Source organism: Salvelinus alpinus, unplaced genomic scaffold (assembly GCF_045679555.1).
Source record: "Salvelinus alpinus unplaced genomic scaffold, SLU_Salpinus.1 scaffold_357, whole genome shotgun sequence".
Taxonomy (NCBI): Eukaryota; Metazoa; Chordata; class Actinopteri; order Salmoniformes; family Salmonidae; genus Salvelinus; species Salvelinus alpinus.
In genome coordinates this window covers 768-6,188 of record NW_027256297.1, presented here as the reverse complement: position 1 = coordinate 6,188, position 5,421 = coordinate 768, and the positions used below count along the sequence as shown (strand labels likewise).

Below are 5,421 nucleotides of genomic sequence, written 5' to 3'. Positions count from 1 at the left end.
CACCACTCTCCTGTCACCACTCTGACACCACTAGACTCCCTGTCACCACTCTGACACCACTAGACTCCCTGTCACCACTCTGACACCACTAGACTCCCTGTCACCACTCTGACACCACTAGGCCCCCTGTCACCACTTTCCTGTCACCACTCTGACACCACTAGGCCCCCTGTCACCACTCTGACACCACTAGACACCCTGTCACCATTCTGACACCACTAGGCTCCTTGTCACCACTCTCCTGTCACCACTCTGACACCACTAGACTCCCTGTCACCACTCTGACACCACTAGACTCCCTGTCACCACTCTGACACTGCTAGACTCCCTGTCACCACTCTGACACTGCTAGACTCCCTGTCACTACTCTGACACCGCTAGACCCCCTGTCACCACTCTGACACCGCTAGACCCCCTGTCACCACTCTGACACCGCTAGACTCCCTGTCACCACTCTGACACCGCTAGGCTCCCTGTCACCACTCTGACACCACTAGACACCCTGTCACCATTCTGACACCACTAGGCTCCCTGTCACCACTCTCCTGTCACCACTCTGACACCGCTAGGCTCCCTGTCACCACTCTGACACCGCTAGACTCCCTGTCACCAATCTGACACCGCTAGACTCCCTGCCAAGTCAGATCCTCTAATGTAGAGGTGGCAGCCATAGTTCAGGAGGGTCTGCCTCACAATACGGTTGTGGAAACTTGACTTTACCATAGCCTCATTTGATCTAGTTATTGTCATTTCCTCCCCTCTTTCACTCCCCCATCTCTCTCTCTCTCTCTCTCTCCATCTCTCTCTCTCTCTCTCTCTTTCTCTCTCTCTCTCTCTATCTCCATCTCTTTATCACTCTCTCTCTTTCTCTCTCTCTCTCCATCTCTTTATCGCTCTCTTCATCTCTCTCTCCCTCTCCCTTTTTTTATGACTTACCTTGCGTGCCTCTAGAAAAGTGCCTGTAAAATACTGCACTGTGTCTGTCCAAGCCTGTTCTGCTGATGAGCAATCAATCCAGAATATGTACAGCTTCCTTTCCCACTTTTACGTCAATTGATAAGATATAACTTTAAGTTCTGTGAAATATGTAAAGCGCTCGCCTGATCTCATGTCTGGAGCAGATGTACACATTTGTGCCAACCCCAATTTTTCTCAGATGTTTTCCTTCCTAATATCAGTGCTCTAACAGTGTCAATGAAAGATGAAGGAGGTTTCTTTATTATAAAAGTATACTATATATACAAAAGTATGTGGACACCCCTTCAAATTAGTGGATTTGGCTATTTAAGCCACACCCGTTGCTAACAGGTGTATAAAATCGAGCACACTGCCATGCAATCTCCATAGACAAACATTGGCAGTAGAATGGCCTTACTGAAGAGCTCAGTGACTTTCAACATGGCACCGTTATAGGATGCCACCTTTCCACCAAGTCAGTTCGTCAAATTTCTTCCCTGCTAGAGCTGCCCAGGTCAACTGTAAGTGCTGTTATTGTGAAGTGGAAACGTCTAGGAGCAACAACGGCTGAGCCGCAAAGTGGTAGGACACACAAGCTCACAGAACGGGACCGCTGAAGTGCGTAGCGCGTAAAAATAATCTGTCCTCGGTTGCAACACGAGTTCCAAACTGCCTCTGGAAGCAACTTCAGCACAATAACTGTTTATTGCCTTCCCAGAAGAGTGGAGGCTGTTATAACAGCACTGTTCCAACATCTAGTGGAAAGCCTTCCCTGAAGAGTGGAGGCTGTTATAGCAGCAATGTTCCAACATCTAGTGGAAAGCCTTCCCAGAAGAGTGGAGGCTGTTATAGCAGCAATGTTCCAACATCTAGTGGAAAGCCTTCCCAGAAGAGTGGAGGCTGTTATAGCAGCAATGTTCCAACATCTAGTGGAAAGCCTTCCCAGAAGAGTGGAGGCTGTTATAACAGCACTGTTCCAACATCTAGTGGAAAGCCTTCCCAGAAGAGTGGAGGCTGTTATAGCAGCAATGTTCCAACATCTAGTTGGAAAGCCTTCCCAGAAGAGTGGAGGCTGTTATAGCAACAATGTTCCAACATCTAGTGGAAAGCCTTCCCAGAAGAGTGGAGGCTGTTATAGCAGCAATGTTCCAACATCTAGTGGAAAGCCTTCCCAGAAGAGTGGAGGCTGTTATAGCAGCAATGTTCCAACATCTAGTGGAAAGCCTTCCCAGAAGAGTGGAGGCTGTTATAGCAGCAATGTTCCAACATCTAGCGGAAAGCCTTCCCAGAAGAGTGGAGGCTGTTATAACAGCAAAGAGGGCGGGACCAACTCCATATTAATGCCCATGATTTTGGAATGAGATTATTGGACGAGCAGGTTTCCACATACTGTTGGTCATGTGGTGTATGGTGAGCTGTTCTATAGGTCACTAAGGTCTTGATGTTACTCTGTGTTGATGGTTTTTGTTGCTATGAGGAAACACATCCATAAGGGTCATTCTAGAACCTACTAGATGAGTCTCTTCAATGAGGAGGGTCTCTTCAATGAGGAGGGTAGGAGGGAGGAAAAACACAAACACTACCTTCCCTCTCCAATGAAAAACAAGAGTGCTTCTCATTTATAAAAGCATGCCTCTGATGTCCGTGTCTCACTCACTTCAACCAATGTGTTCGTCATAGTGACGTTATGATCGAGCTGCTACTCCCTCTCTCTCTCTCTCGGTTCAGAACAGTGCGTGCCTCAGAACCCTGAGATAAACGTCTGTACGCAGCGCCGGTACCGGGACGCCGCTCCAACAGATCAACATTTGAACAGAGCGACAGAGTGGAAAACGGTCAAACGACTATTGATGCGTCCTGCTCGAATTTTTAAAAACTCTTCTTTTGGTCGTAGTGTAATGTAGACTTCAAGGGATTCCATTTTTCAAAGGGATTATTGTTATTTTTCTTTAAAGGGTCAACTTTAACAACCACTTTTTAAATCGGAAGGGAATCAAAACGCAATTATGAATGATATTAAACTTGCGGTTTTGGGAGGCGAAGGAGTCGGGAAATCAGGTAAGACACATGTTTTACCTGTCATGTAAAAACATTTTGTTCGTTTGGTTTGGCAGATTGTTTGTCCAAATGTGTACATTGTTCGTAGGCTATTGATTTTATATATAACTATCATATTCCTTCCTCAGCTCTCATCGTTCGATTCCTGACGAGGCGATTTATCGGAGAATATGCCTCATCATCAGGTAAGGTTTCTAACCTACTTAGTTTGCTACAATAGACGTGTGTAACATGAATACCACTTCATGCTAATTATTATGAAACAATCTGTAAAAAAAAAAAAAAGAACTTGCAAATGGTTTGTTTTCCAATTGATCTTTGATCCATGTCATTGCTTTTACGCATCATTACGCACGTCCAGTTGTGACATAATTACGTAATTGTTCGATTTGCTGATGTTACCAAGTGAACACATTGTCCTTCATCAGATGGTCGGTGATTGGCTACTTCTATCAGAAGTATTGTTCAGTTGTATTGTCGGCTGCATGTTGTATTGTACATTTTGGATAATTTGTATTTGATATTTTAGGTTACAGTGATTCAAAATAAAAGTATCTAGTCAATATTGGTATTAGCCTGTGTGTTGTCATTATTTAATATTGATCATATTTCTATGGATATAAAGGTTGAATAACACTCCTCCAGGCAGTAGGTTAGATAGTGACTGTTGTGGAAACTGGACTTTACCCTAGTTTCATTTTATCTAATTATTGTCATTTTCTCCCCTCTCTTTCACTCCCCATCTCTCTCTCTCTCTTTCTCTCGCCCATCTCTCTCTCTCTATCCCCCTCTCTCTGTCTCTATCTCTTTCACTCCCCATCTCTCTCTCTCTCTTTCACTCCCCCATCTCTCTCTCTCTCTCTCTCTCTCTGTCTCTGTCTCTTTCTCTCTCTGTCTCTCTTCCCCCTCTCTCTCTCTCTCTCCCCCCCTCTCTCTCTCTCCCCCCCCTCTCCCTCCCCCCCTCTCTCTCTCTCTCTCCTCTCTCCCTCTCTCCCTCTATCCCTCTCCCTCCCTCTCTCTCTCATGCAGAATGCATATACAGAAAGCGTCTGTCTATTGATGGTAGACAGCTGAATCTAGAACTCTATGATCCCTGCTCACAGGTGAGTTGAGAGGAGGAGGGGAACCACGTGATGACCATCATGTGTATTATCACAATTCAATGATCTGAGTGGCCACCCATTGACATGTATGAACAGCGCTTTATACGCTAAAGAAAAGCCATCTCTCATACCCAATAGTCCTCTATCTGAAATGTGTGGTACAGGATAAGAAATGTATGGTACAGGATAATAAATGTATGGTACAGGATAATAAATGTATGGTACAGGATAATAAATGTATGGTACAGGATAATAAATGTATGGTACAGGATAATAAATGTATGGTACAGGATAATAAATGTATGGTACAGGATAATAAATGTATGGTACAGGATAATAAATGTATGGTACAGGATAATAAATGTATGGTACAGGATAATAAATGTATGGTACAGGATAATACATGTCTGGTACAGGATAATAAATGTATGGTACAGGATAATAAATGTATGGTACAGGATAATAAATGTATGGTACAGGATAATAAATGTATGGTACAGGATAATACATGTCTGGTACAGGATAATAAAGTCAGTGCAGTGAAAACCCCTGACAGAGTAATCAATCTCACTTATTGTGCCCAGCCAAGCATGCAGCAATACCTCCCTCCCTCCCTCTTTCCCTGCCTCCCTTTTTCCCTGTCTCCCTCCCACCCACCCTCTTTCCCTGCCTCCCTCCCTCCCTCTTTCCCACCCTCCCTCTTTCCCTGTCTCCCTCCCACCATCCCTCTTTCCCTCCCTCCCACCCTCCCGCTTTCCCTTCCTCCCACCCTCCCTCATTCCCTCCTTCCCTCTTTCCCTGCCTCCCTCCCTCTTTCCCTGCCTCCCTCTTTCCTTGTCTCCCTGCCTCTTTCCCTCCCTCCCTGTCTCCCTTCGTCTCTTTCCCTGCCTCCCTGCCTCTTGCCCTGTCTCCCTTCGTCTCTGTCTCCTCCCTCTCTCTCTCTCTGTCTCTCTAACCTTTCTTATATAGTCACAGCCAAAGTTCTGCACTGCATTCAATACACCACTGTAAATCAGACCAGAACCATTTCCCCCACAGTTAATACATCACTGTAAATCAGACCAGAACCATTTCCCCTACAGTTAATACATCACTGTAAATCAGACCAGAACCATTTCCCCCATAGTTAATACATCACTGTCAATCAGACCAGAACCATTTCCCCACAGAAGGAAGACTTTGAATTTGCTCTGAAGTGACAGAGCGTTACCACTAGGAGTTGGATGGATGTTTGCGATAACAAAGTGGATATGGCCAGAAGTGGGCGAAGGCAACCTTGGGTTATAATTAAGCAATATGGCCA

The 5,421-nt window shown here is 45.2% G+C and overlaps 1 long non-coding RNA gene across 1 annotated transcript; it reads left to right on the top strand.

The window, feature by feature from the left end:
* Positions 1-2,608: 2,608 nt before the first annotated feature.
* On the top strand, positions 2,609-4,668 carry LOC139567376 (uncharacterized). Its single transcript, XR_011673378.1, has 3 exons — positions 2,609-3,015; positions 3,144-3,200; positions 4,045-4,668. It is a non-coding gene; the product is annotated as an uncharacterized lncRNA (long non-coding RNA).
* Positions 4,669-5,421: the final 753 nt, after the last annotated feature.